The 21,819-nt window shown below is 35.6% G+C and overlaps 1 pseudogene across 1 annotated transcript in view; it reads left to right on the top strand.

Annotated features, from left to right (window-relative positions):
• The first annotated feature begins 2,709 nt into the window (after positions 1 to 2,709).
• The window catches only part of LOC306847470 (trafficking protein particle complex subunit 9-like), a 226,550-nt pseudogene continuing 207,440 nt past the window's right edge, over positions 2,710 to 21,819 (top strand). The window contains exons 1-2 of the transcript in view: positions 2,710 to 2,737; positions 2,872 to 3,010. The product of the transcript in view is annotated as a trafficking protein particle complex subunit 9-like (transcript). The remainder of the gene's footprint in view (positions 2,738 to 2,871; positions 3,011 to 21,819) is intronic.

The raw sequence follows: 21,819 nt of genomic DNA, 5'->3' as shown, positions 1-21,819 counted from the left end.
TTTATTGTTTCAGGGAGATTCCCGTTCTCAAAGAAATCATTTACCATTGGCATAAAAAGGGGTTCGATTTGAGGCCAAAATGTCTTATAAAATTCGGAAGGGAATCCATCTAATCCAGAGGTTTTCCATGAAGCCAAGGAGCTGATATTTTCTTGTACTTCTGCTGAAGTGGGTAATGCATCCAAAAATGCCCTTTCTCCATCCGCCAGTGATGGTAAAGATATGGAATCCAAAAATTTTGGTATATTTGAATCAGAGTGATAAAGCTTATTATAAAATTCAGCGAAGGCTTGATTTATTAATTTAGTATCATACGTCAATTGATCATTAGAGTTACAAACTGCTTTAATTGTGTGTTCTGCACGTTCCTTCTTCAGTTGGTGAGCTAATAATCTACTAGGTTTATTCCCAAACTCAAAATACTTTTGCATGATAAAAGATAATTTCTTAGTTTGTTCAGTCTGGATAATATTTAATTGGTTTCTAATATCAATTAAATATGAATATAATTTTTAAAAAATGGTCTTCTGAAGGGTGCTGTTTATGAAGTTTGGAGAGTTCTGACATTAGCCCCATCATGCACGCCTTTGTGCCCTTTTTTTTTTGCAGAGGTATAGGATATTAGGTTCCCTCTGATAGCTGCTTTTGCAGCATCCCACATAACAGCTGGTGTTACAGATGCAGCGTTATCAGTAATATAATATTTAAACCATTCTTTAATATTGTTACAAGCATCATTATTATCAAGTAATGAAGAATTAAAACCTCCAGTGTTTATGTTGAGGTAAGCCTTGACCTATAGAAAGATTAAGATAGACTGGTGCATGATCTGATATAAGTATTGATCCGATAGAACATACATTTACAAAAGGGCTATACTCTTGAGGCAAAAGAAACCTATCTATGCGTGAATATGCATTATGTCTTGTTGAGTAAAATGTATAATCTCTGGTTCCAGGATTTAGTTCTGTCCATATATCAACTAGGCCTACTTCACTAGAGGCCAGTTTTAGGGCTTTAGATGAGTTATGATTACACATTGAAAAAGTATAGCTGTTCCTCTTTTTTGAGTTGTATAACTTGGAAAAAAATACTTGGCCCACCCAGTCTCTCTTAAGTTTTTGATGTTCTATTTCAGACAGGTAGGTTTCCTGCAAAAAGGTGATACTAACTTTTTCTTTCTTACTCGTTTGCGCTTGATAGGGTGGCCTAACCATTCCATGTTATCACTTTACATACATTTTCCATTTTACAATAGTGCTCAGGTTACAATGACCATCCATTTGTATACTCGAAGATGAAAGATTAGATACAGTGGGCTGAATCTGCTTAAACTGTGAGAACTGCAAACAGCAAGTTCCCATCTCCCCCCACCCCCCTTCCCTTTTGTCCCCAAACGACAGGGCAGGCCCATAACCGAACGAACTCTGGACATATAATAACCAGTGAGATTGTGCTCAAATCTCCAGCACACAAAATTAAAGAGAGAGAGAAAGAAAAAAAAAACCCTTGCCATTTCAAAGACTAACTGTGCTAAGACATTAAAAGAATATAATATTAATTTAACAAATGTAAGATATGTTCTCAAAAATCAAAATGACAAGTTACGTGTCTTTCAAAACAGAAGAAAAAAAGAAATAATCAATTTGTATTTTTCAGTCTTTGTCAGTCTTGGCAAGGTCAATATTTATACCCCAAATACCTTGTTCATCATATTAATCCGATCTATATACAGTTACTCACATTTCAGCCAATGCTGCGATAAAACTCCTCGGGATGAGAACAGGTAGATCTTTTTGTCATGCAAAATTCGCAGTTTGCAGGGTTGGACAAGAAATCCACAACACAGCCCTTTATCAGCGAACAGTTTTCTGACGTTGTTGAACTCCCGGCGTTGACACATAGTTTCGGCTGAGAAATCCTCAGAAAAATACAGCCTGTTCCCATCGTAGGTGATTTCTCTGTGTCTTGTTGAGCGAAACACCAGTTCCTTTTCCTGGAATTTAAAAAAGCGGATGAGAACGGGCCTGTGTTGATTAGGTTTAGCTGGACCCGCTCCAGAGAGAATGGTGTGTCAGGTGTCGTGTCTGTCCACCGAGGCAGCATGTCTTTGATAAAATCCATGAGTGGTTTTGAGCCTTCTGCACCCTCGAAAAGACCGAACAGTCGGAGATTCTTCCAAGCTCCGTTCTCAGCGTTTTTAATTCAGCTAACACGTCTGCCATGACAGCCAGGTCAGCTTCGGCAAACAATCTCTACTGTAAAGTTTAGTGTGGATTTGCATGATTTGAGAGTAAGGTGAGTGCCAGAACTGTGTGGAATGATAAATCCCCACAATCATTTAAGAGCTGCTGTGACATTCTTCAGGAGCAGCATGGATCGGCTTCACCTCACTCTCTCTCTCTTCAGTGACAGCCGTGCCGAGTTGCCTGATGGATGAGTTTTGTAACTCAGCTGTTGAATGATGTAATTTAGGACTGTAAATTTTATGATGCCCTTCTGACAGTTTGAGCAGAAAAAGATGCTGTATGTACAAACAAAACTTGATTGAGATTGAGTTTGACTTTGCCGTCACATTTTATTTCATCGGTTAAAGGGGATGGAAAGAACAAGGTTTTGATGGACAATTGTTGTCAAGAAGTCTTAAAGGTACAGGCACAAAAACAGCCTGTGAAAACTTTTCTTTTCTTATAAGAAACTTTGAATAACATGAATTTCATGAGGGGGGAAAGAACCTGTAAGAGTGAAGAATACGCTAGAATACGCTTTCCACCTGCAGTCTGAAGGTGGAAACACAAAGGCTCATGTGAAGGAAATCCATCAAAGGTGTTGTTTTGTGTGTGTTAAATGCTTTCTCCTCTCTGTTTGTAGGGACCCATCATGGGTGGGCGGCAGTGCAGTTACGGTTGCTTCATGAGCTGGTTTATGCATCTCGTCGTATGGGGAACTATGTCTGTCAGACATCTCTCTTTTCTACTACAGACCATGCTGGACTTCCTCTCTGACCAGGGTAAGATATGTGACGAATGCACCAATGCCCTCAAACTTTACACATTTAGTTTTGAGGACCTCCTGCTGACTTTTAGGGCTCTTATGCCATTTTTGCAACCATTTTTTGTTCCTCTTTCGTCCCTTAAAGGAATAGTTCACCTAAAAATTAAGATTTGCTAAAAATGTACTCACCCTCAGGCCATCCAAGATGTAGATGAGTTTGATTCTTCATCAGAACAGCTTGGGGAAATATAGCATTGCATCACTTGCTCTCCAATGGATCCTCTGCAGTGAATGGGTGCCGTCAGAATCCAAACAGCTGATAAAAACATTACAATAATGCACACAACTCCACACATCATTTAATGTCTTGTGAAGTGAAAAGTCCTCTATCCATAATCCATTTCTTTCTCCAGTGAAAATCATCTTGTCTGAATCAAATTTCCTGTAGCTCAAATAGTAGAGCATGGCACTAGCAACGCCAAGGTCATGGGTTCGATTTCCAGGGAAAGCAAGAGCTGATAAAATGTAAAAACTGTAACTTGAATGCAATGTAAGTCGCTTTGGATAAAAGCATCTGCTAAATGCATAAATGTAAATGCATAAATTAATCAGGAGAGAAATATGCACAGATCAGGCAAAAGACAACAAATGCTGGTTGTAGATGCTGTCAGCTCATTTAGACACCCATCATGTACCTAGACAGATTCAGACAGACAGACTCCTCTAAAAGACAAGAGATGAAAAGAAAAGACAGTGAGGATAAAGTGTTCACTATAGAGTGCGTTTATGTAGATTGATTCTGCTGCGGTGAGGACTTGTTATTGTATTTTCAGGCCTGTAATTTATGGAATAGTCATATTATACTTTCAGTCATTCTCTTTTGAGAGGGTCATCTCTCTCTTTGCACAGTGACTTATTTTCTTCAGTCCTTTAGAAGCGTGTGTATGAATTTTGAATGCAGGGTTAGGGAAGCTACTTTCAAAGTGCAATTCACCAAGGTATTCAAAGTAAAGAAGTTAAATTACAGTCAAGTTACTCTTTTTTTTAAAAAAAAAAAACAGCTGACTAATATAGTCTCTAACAAAAAGTACAACTGTACTTTGCATGATTTGACATGTAATTAGGGCTGTGCGATTTGGGGAAAATATGTAATTGCGATATTTTTGACAAATATTGCGATTTCGATTTGATTTGCGATTTTAAATTTGCAAAGTCAAGCTTCAGCTCAATATTGTCAATAATGTGCAGGACAGTATGAGTATCGTTACCCTGCTGGAAAAACAACAACAACAAAAACAATAGAAACCATCACATTCTTACAGTTTCCATAAAAACATTACAAAATTCCTTTTGGTTTTGGGCATTATTCCAATAGGAATTACAGTTGTTCTACTGGTTGCCATCTGCTAGATTACATCCCACCAATAGAATGCATAAAATAGCAGTAGACACCCTTATAGTTTACATTAAAACCATTACAATTACCATTATAACCCTTAAATCCATTACAGTTTCTATTGTGTTTTGGGACCTGGGTTCTACTGGTTTTTTTTTTGTTTGTTTTGTTTTTTTCTGCAGGGAAGATTATAATGGTATTACTACTCTTACAGAATTACTGAATTTCACAGGAAAGATTTTTTATTTTTTTATGAATAAAGAACTGTATTTCTTTAGTCAATTATTAAAGTATTATATGTTACGCGTGTATTGATATGTGTTCCATGCTAACTTGGCCACCAGATGGCAGTATAATGCGGCAGTAAGCCAAGTTCAGGTATGTCCTCTCCCCTCCATCCTGGACATCTTCCTTACACGATGCTCCAGCAAAACCAACAGCATCGTGAAGGACTCCACCCATCCCTCCTACAGTCTCTTCCAGCTCCTACCATCAGGAAGACGGTACCGGAGCATCAGAGCCCGCTCCGCCAGACTGCTCAACAGCTTTTTCCCCCAGGCTGTGAGAGCCCTGAACTCAAATCACCCCGCCCCCCTCTGAAACCCCTACCTCCTGAAACATGGACCCCCATGTGCAATCCGAAGTGTGCTACACACAGGTGAGTGGGCCTGTACAACCTGTAGTAACACACTCTCCTCTATGTGCACTATGGACACTTTACACTATGTGCACTAGACACTTTACACACACTGCTGCGTGTACACAATCCCACAAAAGACTCAGCAATATATGTATGTTTACATGCTCATGCACTACAAATCATCCTGCACTGTTCCCCAACCAGCTGCTGACTCAAATGTCTCTCTTTGCACATGTACAGTATTTGTGAAGCATTCGTATAGTTTGTATTTTTTATCTTCTATTTTTTTAGTTTGTATAGGGTAAATATTTATGTGAAGCATTCGTATAGTTTGTATTTTTTATCCTTTATTCTTTTAGTTTGTATAGGGTAAATACTTATATATAGTATACTTATAGTTAAATCTGTCAGTAGGTTAGTATAGGTTTATAGTGTGTTTTACTTCATTGTTGTATGTCTGTATTTATGTAGCACCGTGGTCCTGCGAGGCACGACATTTCGTTCCACTGTATGTCCCCACATGTAGCGGAATGACAATAAAGCGAGAGATAAGAGAGAATAAAATCTGTTCTGACAGTAGTACTCGGTGTGTGAGCCTCGTCAATACAACGCGGGCTGATTTCTTCATTTTTAAGTATTTGGGATTTTAAGAACAAGTGGGAAATGTGCTGAATGTTTCATTTCATCCCTGTGAAATTGGCAAGCAGTTAGACTTAATTTACATTCGTTTTAAACGCGGAGCCAGGCGCGAGTGGACACAGGTTGCGCGTGCGCGTGCGTCAGGCCTTGTCCATATTGCCAGATGCGCTCGTGAGAGACTTGCGGAGCAGAACCGGGCGCGAGACCGTGAGTATAAAAGCGCATTACGAGACAAGCTGCGTGTGTGCGGCTCGTCCGTGAGACGCGCAGCGTGGGGCAGTGCGGAGCGAGTATTCAGAGACACGGGCTATGTGTGCGGTCTTCTGAATTAGCGAACATGCATTATAAACTTATTTCAAATTAATCTGTTGGGGAGATAAAAAGAGATAACGTTCATGAAGTCTACTTATAAAAACATCTAAAAATGCATCTTTTATTCTCCAGTACTGAAAGCAGAACCGATAAGGGATATGCGTTGTGATGCAGCTCTTGCAAATTACCCTTTGTGTTCGTTGTCTGTCATTTCGAAGCTGTAGTTACATGCGTTTTTCTTCAGTTTTAATTTGCCTAACTTCTCTGACCCTTTTTAAATGGTGGGCGTTTACGCAGTTGGCTAGAGCAGTGCTGATCGGGGAGAACGGAGGTGCTCTCACTCTATTGGTTAGTAAGACCGTCACTCAAGGCTGGCAGTCATGCATATGCTCTGGAAGAACAGAGTAATATCGCGTCCACATCACAGGCTTTGCGATTAGCAAATCGCAATGTCTCAAATAGCGATTTCGATTCGATTGATTAATCGCACAGCCCTACATGTAATAGAGGTGTTCACTGTTTTAGGAACAGTATTGATTTAAAATAATTTGTATAAATCTATTTTTAGTCATTTTTCTTTTTATCCTACAGGGTCTAAAAGAAGAGCTAGATTTGAATAAAAAAAAAAAACTGAACTACTAAAAATGTGTGTTGGTCCCTATCATTTGTTAAGTTAAGGATGTATGTGCTTATGTGTGTTCACATATGGCTCTGTGTGCTGTGTTACCTGGATTTTCCTGAAAGCCTCCATGTCTTTGAAAAGAGATTGATGTTGTTTTTTTTGTTGCTCAGCCATGGTCCACTTCACAGCGTCCTGTCCCCACAGAGGTGTGCTGTAATCCTGTCTGCCACACACACACGGTCGGGCCTGCAGCTCTTGGGTATTGAGCTCTGTCAAGCTTATCATTTCCTACCAGACAGAACAAATCCAGAGTTCCCTCGGCTGAGCTCAGGGATTGGTCGAATGCTGTTTTCAACACAGTGTCAGAGTAACAATGGCTCCCTATGTTCTGATAAAACCCATTTCTGCACTCCTCTCTCTTCTGAGAGCCAAACGAATCACTCTTATTTAGTCTAACGAGCAATGTGATCTGTTTTCGGTCATTTAAATGGAATTTCGGGCCTTCTTTCGGAGTTTAAACAGGAGCATGAATGCTTCAAGTTGACGCCAGATGTTTGACAAACAAGCATGTGATGATATTTTGTAATCTGGCATTATAATGAACTCTTATTAACTCAAATAAGCTTTTCTTTATGCATGTGGCATGTGTGAGAACGAAGGTGTTTGCAGGTATTATTTCATTGACATTTCGTTTAATAAAAAACAGCCAGAGAGAATGCTGAAATAAACCTTGTAGCCAATTCTTCTTCTTGTTAATGTTTTGTAGACGTCTAAAGACTATTTTACCTGCGTTCTTCTGCTTCTTCTCATTGGATTGGACTTTATGTCCTCGCTAATGACTAAATGTATAATATTAATTGTGATATTTTTCCCCTCCCACTCATGCTCCGTTTAGATCTGGTTCCCACAATCCTGCATTTTTATGCTGTCCTAGGTGTCGCAAAGTTGTTTATTCTTCTTAGTAATGTAAAAAATTGCGCGAAAATTAACAGTTGCTTACAGGCTTCATTATAAGCTGCGTTTTTCTTGTTTACATAAACCGCCAGATCGGTTATTGTTGCTCTATAATTTTATATATAATCTAAAATTTAGATTTTTTTAAAATAGTTGAAATGAAAAGTATGACTAATGAAAATGAATGACTATTAAGTCAGTCACTTGTCAACCCTTATATTGTTCACAGAGGTATTAATTTATTTATTCTCATATATTTGTTTTTGTAGATGTATTAATTTACATATATTTAAAAAAAAATCATTATTTATTCTCATAATGTATTCTCTTTTTTATTTACTATCATTTTTGAGAGAAAAATAAAATAATATATATATATATATATATATATATATATATATTATTATTATTATTTTATTTTATTTTTTTGCTTATTTTGTTTTATTTTATTTTACTTGTTTTATGACTCAAAAACAGTTTTCCATGTTTTTCCTGTATTATTACAGGCACTTTCCATGAATAAGATACAAAATAAGGCAGAAGAGACCAAAATGAAATATTATATTACCTGTTGTATGCAGTAGAGACAAGCTACACTGTTAAAAAAAAAAAAAAAAAAGTTGAGCCAACTTAAAATTTTAAAGCAACCAGCTTTTTGCAGATTTTTGAGTTCTCTCAACTTATTTTTGTAGGAGATTCTCAACTTTTTGTTGTATAAACTTAAAACAAGAAGTTGAGAAAACTCAAAAATCTGTTGAAGTTTGTTGCCTTAATTTTAAATTGGCTCAACTTTTTTCTTTTTTTTTTACAGTGTATGGAACTGTTTTGTATATATTTATGAGCTTTGTATAAATTAAAGAAAAAATTAGTTTGATCCTGCTTACTCTCATATTTGTTTTCATAAATGCATGTATTTACATAAATTTAATTTAAGTATTTATTCTCATAATTTATTCGCTTTTTTATTTATTCTCAAATTTATGGGAAGAAAATAAATAACATTATGAGATTAAATAAATTATGCATTTGTTTAAAGTTAAACCTTTCTCACCTTGTTCAAGTAGCTGGAAGTGCCTACATACTGTTAATATTACTCAAATGTGCCATTTATTGCTATAAATGTACAATTCCACATCGTTTTATGGCTGTAACTCCAGAGGTTTTAGGGATAGCACTATGGTTTACAGCTCAAATTTAGTTCTTTTTTTAAGCTCAAATGTAGTCCACAATTAATTCAGTCATTCTCGAGCTGAGTTGAAAGTTTGATTCATTTTTTGCAAGTCAGTTTGTTTGAATAGTGTTTGTTTCAGTCAAAAAATAACTCCTTTGAGTCATCGCTTAAAACATTTACCAGTTTTTATTTTATTTGTTCAATATTAGCCGAATGCTGCTGGTTACATTATATATTGCTTATGGTTTTACTTTCAGGTGATTTATAACATTTTGCATGTTACATATTAATAAGAACTGCTTTAGAACAGCAGTTTGTTCATAAATCGGACATCACTAGTGTTGGCTTTACAGAAGTTCCCCTCATCTTTTGAATCAATTACAGTGAGCATCCCGCTGTTGACATGATTGATGTTTAAGGAGAGCTGCTCAGTCCACCTGAATTAAAACTGTGTCATCTGAGAGCTGAGGTGAGGAGTTTCAGTCGGTCTCCTGCCGCTTCTCGTGATGTTATCAGTGCTGAAAGCATCTGTGCAAAAGAACAGACATTATAGTCATATCACAGTCCGCCCCGTTACACACTACTGTATAATGACTAATGATTTCCTGTTAGCAGCAGTTGTTAGAAACGCCCTCAACACAAAGACACTGTACAGATCAGAGGCATCTGATTTAAACGCATCTGCTTAACATTGATCAGTGTCGATCCGGACTCTTGATGGGATAACAGTGCAGGAGACTCAGAGAGTTAGCACATGAGGGGCGCCGTCTTTTTCAGTCCTTACAGAATGATATTAGAAGAAAAGATGGGGATGCTTTATTCAAGGCAGAGCTTTGTAGTGAACAATTGCTCTGCCTACGGATAACAGGTGGATGCTTGTGTTATTAAGTAATTAATGCAGACCGAGAGAAAGAGGTGGAGAAACATATTTTCAGATGTGGCAGATACATGCTTCTAGAATCTAGATGGAAGAGAAAACGATGAGGTTATAGATAAGGGTAGAAAGAGAAGTTCGTGTTTAATTTTTCTTAATATTTTTTATATTGTTATTTAATTTTGTAAATTTTTTTTAATATATATATATATATATATATATATATATATAATTTTTTTTTTTTTTGAACTGTTTTATGAAGATACAAAATAAGGCAGAAGAGGCCAAAGAGACCAAAGAGACAGTTTGGGGTCATTGCAATTAAAAAAAAAAAAATCTTATTCAACAAGAATGCATTGCTTCGTAAAGAAATAACCCTGTGGCATTTTATAATGTTACAACAAAAATCTATTTCAAATAAATGTTTTTCTTTGAAACTTTCTATTCATCAATCCTGAAAAAAATGTTTTGAACATTTTTCCCCAAAATTTGAAGCAGCACGACATTGTTTCAACATTGTAAAAAAAAAAAAAAACTTTCTTGAGCAGCAAATCAGCATATTAGAATGATTTCGGAAGAATCATGCGACACTGGAGTAATGATGCTGAAAATCCAGCTTTGCATCAAATATATATTAAAACATAAAACAGTCATTTTAAGTTGTAATACACTATAATATTACTGTTTTACTGTGCATTTGATGGAATGTACACAGCCCTGGTTAACAAAAGAGACTTATTTTGAGACAAAAAAATAAAATTAAAAATCATATTGACCACAAACTTTTTTAATAGCTATCACTACAAAAATATGATTTTTTTCTTCTAATTCTTTAAAAAAAAAAAATATATTTTTTTTTTCTCCTGAAAATTGAACTAAGGTTCAGATAAATGGAACTTTTTAGAGCCATAAAGTCTACCATAGAAAAAGAACCAGAGAAAGACAAACGACTTTGGTCAAGCAAATCTGATTACGCGTTGGTTTCTTAATAAAGCTCTCTGTTATTTTGAATGGAACAGCAGTGTTGTTCTAAAGAAAAGTGTTTGTTTTCCTAGTCTGCAATTGACTTCTCTGCTGATGTAACCAAGTAAGTGTGGGGTACAAGAAAACTGTCACAGCCTGTCATCTCTATCCAGTCAAATTTCAAGTCCTGCCCTACATTATTATTCCCCTCTTGAATATTTGTTTTCAATCGTAAAATGTGGCATTACTCAAGTTAAATGTGTTGCGAATGCAGTTTCGTGTTGTTTTTAAGTACCTCACTGTACAACATTTTCCCCAAGTTTAGGAGTTTATTACTTTACTTTTTCTATCTATACTTTACTGGAGTAATTATTTTTCAGCCGACTTTTTACTTCTACTCCTTACATTTTCAGGCAATTATCTGTACTTTCTACTCCTTACATTTTAAAAATAGCCTCGTTACTCCTATTTCATTTCGGCTCGTTTTCATTCCGGCTTGTCATCGTCATGGGCGTTGCTAGGTCATTTTTAGGGGGGCTTTAGCACCCCTAAATTTCTGCTCAGCCCCCCTAAAAATCTTGCGATTCTTCCCCTTTAAATTTGAAACGGCAGCAGACTTCGGCTCCTCCCCATCTTTCTGCGCGTTCTTCAATCCACAGACTGCGGTGGCGCAGAGGAGAGGACAAGGTGTGTGTTTATCGATAGATTGTTATAATATCTACATCTGTGCAGTTCTTTGTCTTAAATACAGTTTACAATCGGTTTCCAATCTTCTGTAAAGTTTTCGCTGCATTCACCACTCATCACACCACAGCTGTTTCCTTCAGCGAAAGCCCTTAACACATTATACGCATACTTTATAAAACGATCACGTTATTGCTATTTTCATTTGAAAATTTAGCTTTCATTATAGAACTTAATATTACAGTGCATGTGGCATTAACTACCATACAGTTATGCATAGAAGTGATTAAAGACAGTGCATATCAGAGTGATTGACAGAGATTGAAACATTGTGTGTCCTTCTCACAGACTGCTTCAGTTTTGCTGTTTTTTTTTATTTTAAATTTTTTTACTTTTAAAAGTTAATCACAGCACCCACATAGTTTAATCCATTGTCCAGCCTTATAGCTGTGTTGTTTATATTGCTAATATGGATAGTCAGTGTAAGTTTAAAGTGATATGATGTTTTATGTTTACAATTTTCTGTTTGTACTTGAGCGTAGAAAAAGATTTGTACTAGTAATGCAAACAGTAACATTTTTGGTTTGTACAGTAAACAGGTGTGTGTGTGTGTGAGATCAGGTAGACTTGTATTTGGCTTGTACTCGGATGTTATACCCATCTATGCAATACAGTGGAATACTGCAATAAGTTTAGTATACCATCCTACCCTATTAATACATTTTTTTTGTAAATATTTATTTATTTTTTATTATTATACCATCATTGGGGGCTGAGCCCCCCCTAAAATGAAAATCCTAGCATCGCCCTTGGTCATCGCTCAAATAAAATAAATAAAAACCTATCCAGATAAATCGCGCCATCCGGATAGAGTGAATTGTGGTTGGATGAGAATATAAACCTATACCATTCCGACACCCTATTGGTTTGTACGCGATCCATCGCACCTGCACATGACACAAATCACGTCACACTCAAAAAAGATTATTTCTTAAAAGTTATTATTTCTCCACTACTGGCTCATTTATCAAACGGGTGCTTTCTCTTCGTCCGTTGCCCTCACAGATTCCTGCAGCTAAGCTTGGATGTACATTTACATTCCAATAAAGGTTATTAATGACATGCCTCTGAAGTTTGACTTTTTGCACCATTACAATACTTACAGGCAACTAGCCATCATATCTTCCGCTCCATGAAACACGTTAATGCTCAGTAGTACACATATATGGTTTTTTAATGTATTTGCATTGTACTAAAATGCGTTCATTTTCAGTGGGCACATATCCGGCTGAAACAGGTAGCCTAGTGCATCCCACATTTTTCAACATTAACATTTTAATATAACATTATAGTCATTATGGTCTTTAGAAAAATGTTTTTTTGAGGAGGTGGGGTAGTGCACAATAGGCCCCTGTGCCGCGGCCTAAGCTTTTGTCCTTAATGGCATTTTTTTTTTCTTCAATTACTTTTACTTTTATACTTTAAGTAGTTTTGAAACCAGTACTTTTACTTGAGTAAAAAACTTGAGTTGATACTTCAACTTCTACAGAAGTCTTTTTAAAGCCTAGTATCTATACTTCTACTTGAGTAATGAATGTGAATACTTTTGACACCAGTGATTTTCAGTAAACAGATAGAAATGATGGGTAAAAGACTGAAAGAGCTGCAGAACAGACTGAGAGTGATTTTGAGGAAAAGAAAGCAATGTTGTCGGCTAATTAGTTTTTTGTCAAGTTTCATTTGCCAGAGCTCACATGTCAGCAGGGTTGTGTTGTCTGCACGGAGCAGTGTGAAATAAGCTATTTGAGGTTTGTGTTCGGCTTCTATTTTTGACGACGTTTGTGAAGACAAATCAAGAATGCCAAATAAAGAGCTTCATTTAGAGAGCTGGCGAACGCGCTTGAGAGATTCTCACCACAGAGATTCATTTGCAGCTCTGCTCTGATGTCTGTGGTGTTAATTTAGTTTTATTAAGAAGTTAGTAGCACATTTTGTGAATGGAAATGTCTAAATGACTTGGCGAGGTTTTACCTGCAGGAAACTGTGTTAAAGAGACACTTTGATTCTGTAAATGTGAATTGTATTAATTGTCCAACTCTAATCTGAAAAAAAAATGCAACCACAATGCATGTAGATAGATAGATATTCTAAACCTAAAATACTATAAATTATGATTTTCTGTAAAGCTGCTTTGAGACACTGTTGAGAAAAGTGCTAGGCTTATATAGTCTATATAGATTTATCATAAATATTCCCTGGTCAGATTTCACTACAAAATCAAAAGGAAAATAAGTAATTATATTTTGCATAAAGCATTTTGCATGAAGCATTTTTTTGTTTTTTTTTTGTAATATGAATTAATTTTTAGTTGTTCAAGTGTGGGGGTTTGCTCGATCGGAACCAAACCAGTGCAGAAAGATTCAATAATTATCAAAAAAAGCTGAACGTTCGACTCACTGTGGCAAAGGGACGCCAAAACGTTCGAAAGGGGCAGGACCACTTTACTAAAAAAAAAGCCTATAACTCCTGAACGAAATGATATATCTTCGCCAAACTCGGAACACTTATGTAAGACCTCAAGCTGAGGTTACAGGATTTTTATTTTATTTTTTTGTGGAGATTGGCCACTTGGTGGCGTTATAAGAAAAACATAAAAATGGCTATAACTAGGCAACCATTTGTCCTATCAACATAAAGAATCGATGTGCACGGTCTTGGTCCAAAGTGCCACAAGTGTCTTTGGGGACATTTGCATATCTCAAAAAAACATGACCACCATTGGCTGATTAAGTTTGAGCACCTATTAGATCAGGTTAACTCGGTGGGCCTGTTTGACTCGCGGCCCCAAAGGTCTGTGAGAAATTTGAAAGAAATTGGCCACTGGAGGGCAGTATCGCATTTTTTGAGGGCGAAAACGATTGTACATTGCACGGTTTTCCGCACATGCACCCGATATTCATATCGTATGTTAGACCTCCTCGTTCTGAACAACTTTGCCTCTAGGACCTCTGCTGCCAATCAAACAGTTTTTTTAAATGATTGAGAAGATGTGAAAAACCACCCCAGTGCAGTTCTATAGACTCTCTAGGTCAATTATTAGCAAAAACATGTTGAAATTTACCCTTTGGGAAGCTATCAGGGGGGAAAAGGGGCCTGTCCAAATATAACCAAAAGCCTAAATGAAAACTCAAAACTTCACTAAACCCGCTGAGCACTTGCGATTTTAAACAAGCATGCAGAATTTCAAGGAGATCAGACCACAGCTGGCGCTATAAAAACATCATATTTCTATGGTAAATCACCTGGATTTGCCAAAAAAGCTTTTTTAATAATTGATTTAGGTGGTTACAGGCTTGCTAAATAATATGTAATGTATTTTTCTTTTATGTGCTTAAATACCTAAAGCGCTTGAACCCCGGTAATCGCTGCTTGCAGCTATATTTGTATATTGAAATTAATATCACAATACAAGTAAATCAGTAGTCCGAAGAGTGGCAATTGTATTTTGCCAAAGAAAAATAATATTTTATTTCATCTTTTGCTTTTGAAGCGAGCTGTGACCTGATAAAAAAAATGATTATAAATAAAAAAAACTACTATGATTAGTATTACTATAGTTATTAAACTTATTTTATTTTATTAGAAAAATAAAAATATAGAAATGTATAGATATAAAATGTATAAAAATAACATTTTGGGGTCTAATTCTATCCAGACATGTTCTGTGACATTCAGTCATGTACATGGACTGAAAGTTTGTGTGAATCAAAGTTTGTTCAGACCCTTTAAACGGAATAAAAACCATGGCCCCTCTGGTCTCTGTGGCCCTAAGCTAATCTCACTCTCATACAGCTTTAAACAAACACACTCGCAACCTTTACAGCCCCCACAAGCTACACACACACACACACACACACACACACACACACACATGCACCTCACTAAACAACCTCTTTTTCACTTTCAGTCTCTTGTTAAAAGCACCCTTGTCCCTGAAATATTAAGCACGGCTCTGGGGAGACTGGGAGAGGGAGAGACGTTTGTGACAGAAACACGGACAAGCAATTTGAAATGGGTTTTAGGGACGACGTACCTGGTGAACGCGTTCTGAATATTTAGTGCTCTTTGCTAAGCCAGGTATAACTATTAGTATTGCTAACAACTGCATAGCAATGTACTAATAACATTTATAAATTGTTAGCAATGCCCAGCTACCACCTAAAACACACTAGCAACAGACTAGCAATGTACTAAAATGCACTAAATTTTAGTGTAGCGATGTGCTTAAAAGCACCTGGAACTCCTTAGCAACTGCATTCAAATACTGCATTGTTTCCCCTGTAATCAGTGGTATTTTAGTAATTGTATATTTTATAGTATTTATACATTTTTAAAATTGTTTTATTTTTATATTTTTACTTTAATTTTTTTTTGTGTGATTTTATGTACTTTTGTAATTGTTATTATTGTTTTAAAATATATGTAGCTTTAATTTATTTTTTTATTTTTGTTTTAATAATTGTAGTACTTAAACTTGTTGCCTTGATGACTGGCTGTTTAATTTTGTATTTAATTTTTCTTTATTTTTCAGCTTTTTAATTTAATTTTAATTTCTCAGCTTTTATCTTTATTTTATTTGTATTTATCAGCTTTATTTAAGCTTTTTATTTATTTTATTTTCAAAAATAACCACCCATTTAAAAATATTAGAGGTTGGTTTCATGATATTTTAAGAGGTAGATCTAATGGTGCATATGCATATGATTGCATGCTTGTCATTTCTATTTTCCTGTGTTCTGTCATCTAAAGTCTCCCCCTCAGGGGCTGAACCCTTTCATTTGATACTTGACTCGAAAATTTGCGGTATATCAAGTTAGTGACCCACGTGTCGTCTCTTCAGAGGCTGTGCAAAGTCAGTAATTATACCCTGATGAGACGGTATGCAATTACATGCAGTTTGAACATGATGCCTTTTGTGAATGAAGACGTTATGAAACGGGACGCAAACCCTCATCTGAACATTTCATAAATTGTTTAGCGAGTCACTTTTCCCTCACTGGGCCTTTCCTCACATTCCTGGATGTTGATGGTTTCCATAGCAACAGCCCTTCCCTCTCACAGCCGAATGATGCAGACGGCGTTCTGCGGACATTTGCGATGGACTAATCTATTCCTCCTCACTGAACTGTCACTGAACCTCCTCACTGAAACTCCTCAGCAATTTTCTGAGTCAGTTGTCAGTTTGCCGTCTCCTCCCAGCATTGGCGGCTCTCAATTTATAACCCTTTTTTAAATTCCTTCCTCTGATTGAGAAGCATTTGTCAGCATGTTGCGTGTTTGTTGGGTTTAGTTGCTCATCTGTAGTCAGTAATTTCATCGCAGTGGACTTCAGCGCCCTGTTTATGCATTATTCATAATTTATGTGACGGTCATCTCTGTTTATATCTCGTCGAGATTTAGGACCAAAGGTTAATACATCTCCAAATCAGTCTATTCGGTCCATCTTGAAAATGTCCATGAGTTCCTCTTTATATCTCCCAGAAACCAGATGCAGCTCACCCTCAGTCGCGGGAGTGTGGGCAGGGCTTCCCTCCAAGCCCTCGAACACCACCAAAACTTCTTTGAGGACAGACGATGTTGCCGGCTCACGCACTTGGTCAGACGATGTTTGAGGCTCAGACTCTGTGGCGATGATAGGCTCAGTCGCGGTGGGCTCAGGCTCTCCGTCTGCAGTGGGCTCAGGTAGTAGCTCCGTGCAGCAGGGCAGACAGTGAGTGGAGATCTGTTGTTCTCCAGCACCCACTCCACGAAAGCGGCAAAATCCTCTTTGGGACCATTCGCTGGCAGGCGTGCCTTACACCGCTCGCTCAGGCCGGTGATGTAGAAAACACAGAGCGAGCGGTCCGGGAAGTGGGTAAGGCACGCCAGATCGAGAAAGTCCCTGGTAAAAAGAACTTCAAATTTTGATTCGTCTGACCACAGAACAGTTTTCCACTTTGCCACAGTCCATTTTAAATAAGCCTTGGCCCAGAGAAAACGCCTGCGCTTCTGGATCATGTTTAGATATTGCTTCTTTTTTGACCTATAGAGTTTTAGCCGGCAACGGCGAAGGGCACGGTGGATTGTGTTCACCGACAATGTTTTCTGGAAGTATTCCTGAGCCCATGTTGTGATTTCCATTACAGTAGCATTCCTGTATGTGATGCAGTGCCGTCTAAGGGCCCGAAGATCACAGGCATCCAGTATGGTTTTCCGGCCTTGACCCTTACGCACAGAGATTGTTCCAGATTCTCTGAATCTTTGGATGATATTATGCACTGTAGATGATGATAACTTCAAACTCTTTGCAATTTTTCTCTGAGAAACTCCTTTCTGATATTGCTCCACTATTTTTCGCCGCAGCATTGGGTGAATTGGTGATCCTCTTGCCATCTTGACTTCTGAGAGACACTGCCACTCTGAGAGGCTCTTTTTATACCCAATCATGTTGCCAATTGACCTAATAAGTTGCAAATTGGTCCTCCAGCTGTTCCTTATGTACATTTAACTTTTCCGGCCTCTTATTGCTACCTGTCCCAACTTTTTTTGGAATGTGTAGCTCTCATGAAATCCAAAATGAGCCAATATTTGGCATGACATTTCAAAATGTCTCACTTTCAACATCTATTGTGAATAAAATATAAGTTTATGAGATTTGTAAATTATTGCATTCCTTTTTTATTCGTAATTTGTACAGTGTCCCAACTTTCTTGGAATCTGGTTTGTATAAATATAGTTATAGCTAATTATGCAAATCAGTAATTAAAAAAAAAAAACATTAATATTCATTTTGTGTAGGGAGTAATGTGAATTGTGTGGTTTTATGGTGATGCTGTGTTTCTATGTATGTATTTATTTTCATATTATTTATTAATTTCAATATAATATATATATATATATATATCCTTACATAAGAATTATAGGTTGATATGTTTAAATTATTTATAATTATGCATATCAGCCATTGAAAAACCCGTTAATATCCATTTATGTATAAAGAAAAGTCAAAGTAAAATGTAATTTATAGTAGTCATAAATAATGCACTGAATGGTGTTTAGCTGTATATTGGTTTTAGCAGCTTTTTGTCCAGATGTTCTTCTGAATTTGAATGAATTTTGGTTAGGTCTGTTTTTAGAAGTGTATCTGCATCAGTGAGACAAAGATCGTCTGTGAGATTTAGTTTCCTTTGTTCAATAAGAGCTGGCAAACATCCGTGTGAGGTATTTCCTGCTAAATGAATCATTTCACAAAGACACCATCTGATTACCAGTGACGTCGTATGAGAAAAATCTCAATGAGCGATTAACATTTTTTTCACCCTGTTAATTGGGGTCACAGGCAAAGGCCACATCAGAATCTGTGAATGCCTTATGTGTTGGGTTTCTTTTGTTGTAATGTTTTTGATTAATGCTGAGAACCGAAGAAGGAAGTGCTATGAAAATCATATGATAAAACTGAAAGCACATTTTAAAATAACTTAAAAACTGTGCCCAGATGCACAGTGGAGATAGAAATATGATTCATTTATACTGTTTTGTATTTTTTCCTTTTGTTTTCACAAAAAAAACTAAACCAAATAGCTAGTTAACAGTTAATTTCCTCCTTTTGATGAATTTAAATGAGGACAGTTATTTATTTCGACTACTGTAGTTTGAGATTATAGCCAGACCCCCTTGCCATTTACTAAGATAAATATTCTCACCTACCCACTTTCTCTCAATCTCACAGACACTTTAGTGTCCATTAGTAAGAATATGACTCACTTTGGCTCTGACGCATTTTAATCTCATTTTCTTTCTTCTCGTTTATCTTTTAAAGATCCTCTTTTTAACCAAGAAGCACTGATAGAAACCTTCAGTTTCTGCAATGGCCACTTTTGAAACAACTGAAAAAAAGGAAACTGACTATCATGATAATATTGCATCTTAAAAAGGCTGAATTTTCTTTATATTTTACACTTCAAGTATCTAAAATAGAGAACTTGAGATCATGATAAGGCACGATGAATTGAAAGCAGAAGTCTTTTTATGATTTGGCTTCTAGGTTTCTGTAAATCCAGTCAGTTTGAGAGTTCTCCAAGTAGATGGACTCTAATTGTTTGGTTTTTCCCTGCTGTTATTTGAGATTAATGTTATATAACTCAATTGTAGGCAGATATCCTGTCCAACGGAGATCCAGAGATGCACACGGGTCTCTTTCAGAGCTGTCAAACGAACAATGCACACAGAGAGAACATCTATTAAATAGTTGTTTTTAGATCTGAACTGTGTGGTTCACATGCATGTAAGAACAAAAAGTCTCTGTTGCAGTGGGCAATTTAAAGTCTAACACCCCCCCCCCCCCCCCTGCATTTTGACATTGTTACATATCGATTATATGATTTTCTTGCATTTAATGGCTTTAATATCATTAGCTGCATCACATTCATACTTTAGATGAACTGACCACCTCTAACCTCAATCGATGTCCTAAAATCACAGAGGATTAGAATTCATTTTTTTGTGGTCTAGTCTCAGAGCCAGACTTGTTTTTGATCTATTATTCCCTCAACATGAGAGTTGTGAAGGATGTCTATTACCCCTTCTTTGCCGTCTCAGATGGCACTTCACCGTGGGCCCTGTGTGAGGAATGAGAAATATAGACGAGACTGATCTTTCTTATGTTAAATCATTAATGGCATCTATAAGTTAGTTCCACCTTTCCGTCTGCCACAGGGGCCGGCAATCCGCCAGCAACTATTTTATGAAGCTTTCAATTCCCATCTGTTCAGGGTGCAAAAGATTCCTTTTGTTTGTACAACTAACCTACTAACCTACAACTAACCTAATAACAGTAGAAGTAGTAGTAGTAGTAATAATAATAATATTTTAAATAGAATATTATTTGTTTTATATATAAATAAATATATATATACATTTTATATATATATATATATATATATATATATATATAACAAATATATATATATAATAACAAGCTACATAAATAACAAGAAATCATTACTGTTACTAATATTTTTTATTTTTATTTTAATTATAATATTGTATTTTAGTTATAAAATAACAATATAATTACGAACAGTGATAATGTTAAATTACTTATAATATATTATTATTAATACAAAATGTCAAATGCCATACAAAAAATCATTAAGTATTATTATATTATGTATTATTGTTATTATTTACAATGTTTGTATTTTATGTTTATAATATTTTTTATAGTAATATTATTATAATATTATAATATTATTATATTAATATTTTAGTAATAACAACAAGAATACATAACATTTGGTATTATTATTGTTGTAGTTATAATTATTGTTTTTTGTTATTAATACAAAATGTTATTACTACAGATATGTATTTAATGTTATTACAAAATGTTATAAATATTTGAAACTATTATTATTATTATTATTAGAATTAATCTTTGTTATATACTTTAAAATGTTATTATGGCCATCCATTTTTTTTTGTCTGTAAAATGGTATAAATCATTAAATATTATTAGAATTATTTATGATTTATATTTTTATATTGTGTATTTATACTTTTGATCATATTATTAATAATAATAATAATAGTTAGAATAATGATAATAGTAATAACTATAATAGTAAATATTACATTATTTATAACACTTTGTATTATTAATATTTTTTATTATTATTGTAAATTATGCTAATAATACAGATGTCATGTTTTTAATGTTATTAATGGAAAATGTTATGAGATTAAGCTATATTATTAATATTTAGTATTATATTGTTATTATTATTATTATTATTATAAAAAATCTGGCCATGCGTTATATTTGTCTTGTCTGTAATGTGTTGGATGCCTGTTGCTCAGTGCAGCAGGGATTCTTTCCGAGCGTTTGGATCTGATTGTGACTGCAGCGGGATCATTGGTTTCATCGGAAAGGCTGTGAGGTGTGAATTGATGGCAGAGTGAGGCCGTAAACATTTTTATAGACAGAGCAGTAAGTCAATACGACGCTCACCTGTGGAAACAGAACTTAAAATAGACCGGTCGTTAGCCATGCACATCTCCCCTCATGATGTAGGGACTCTCCGATTATTTGCCTTGTTAAATTTATATCTTGCTCCGGGCTAGAGACCTGTGAGCGAGGATTGTGGGTAATTTCACCCTTGGGGTTCTCGATGCACTGTAGATGCATTGATGATCTGCTGATTTATGAGGTGTGGTGATGGCTCTTAAAAACAGCGAAGAATACTAGTCTTGATAGCTCACCCAATCAGATTTTAGAATCATATCCATTTTATAAAACATGTTTCTAAAGTATTCTAAAGTATTTTCGTAAGAGGTTTTATTTATATAGATTTTATATTTTATATATAACATTTGTAATAATGCTAATAATTATAATAATAATATATCAATAATGTTTGTATTACACTTATATTTTATAATAATATTAATAATATTATTATATATAATTAAAATTATATATATATATATATATAAGATAACTATTAATAATATGCTACTAATAATAGTAGCA

This window comes from Barbus barbus (genome assembly GCF_936440315.1).
Source record: "Barbus barbus genome assembly, chromosome: 27".
NCBI classification, from domain to species: Eukaryota; Metazoa; Chordata; class Actinopteri; order Cypriniformes; family Cyprinidae; genus Barbus; species Barbus barbus.
The sequence above is the reverse complement of the archived record's forward strand: the minus strand, read 5'-3'. Positions and strand labels throughout refer to the sequence as shown.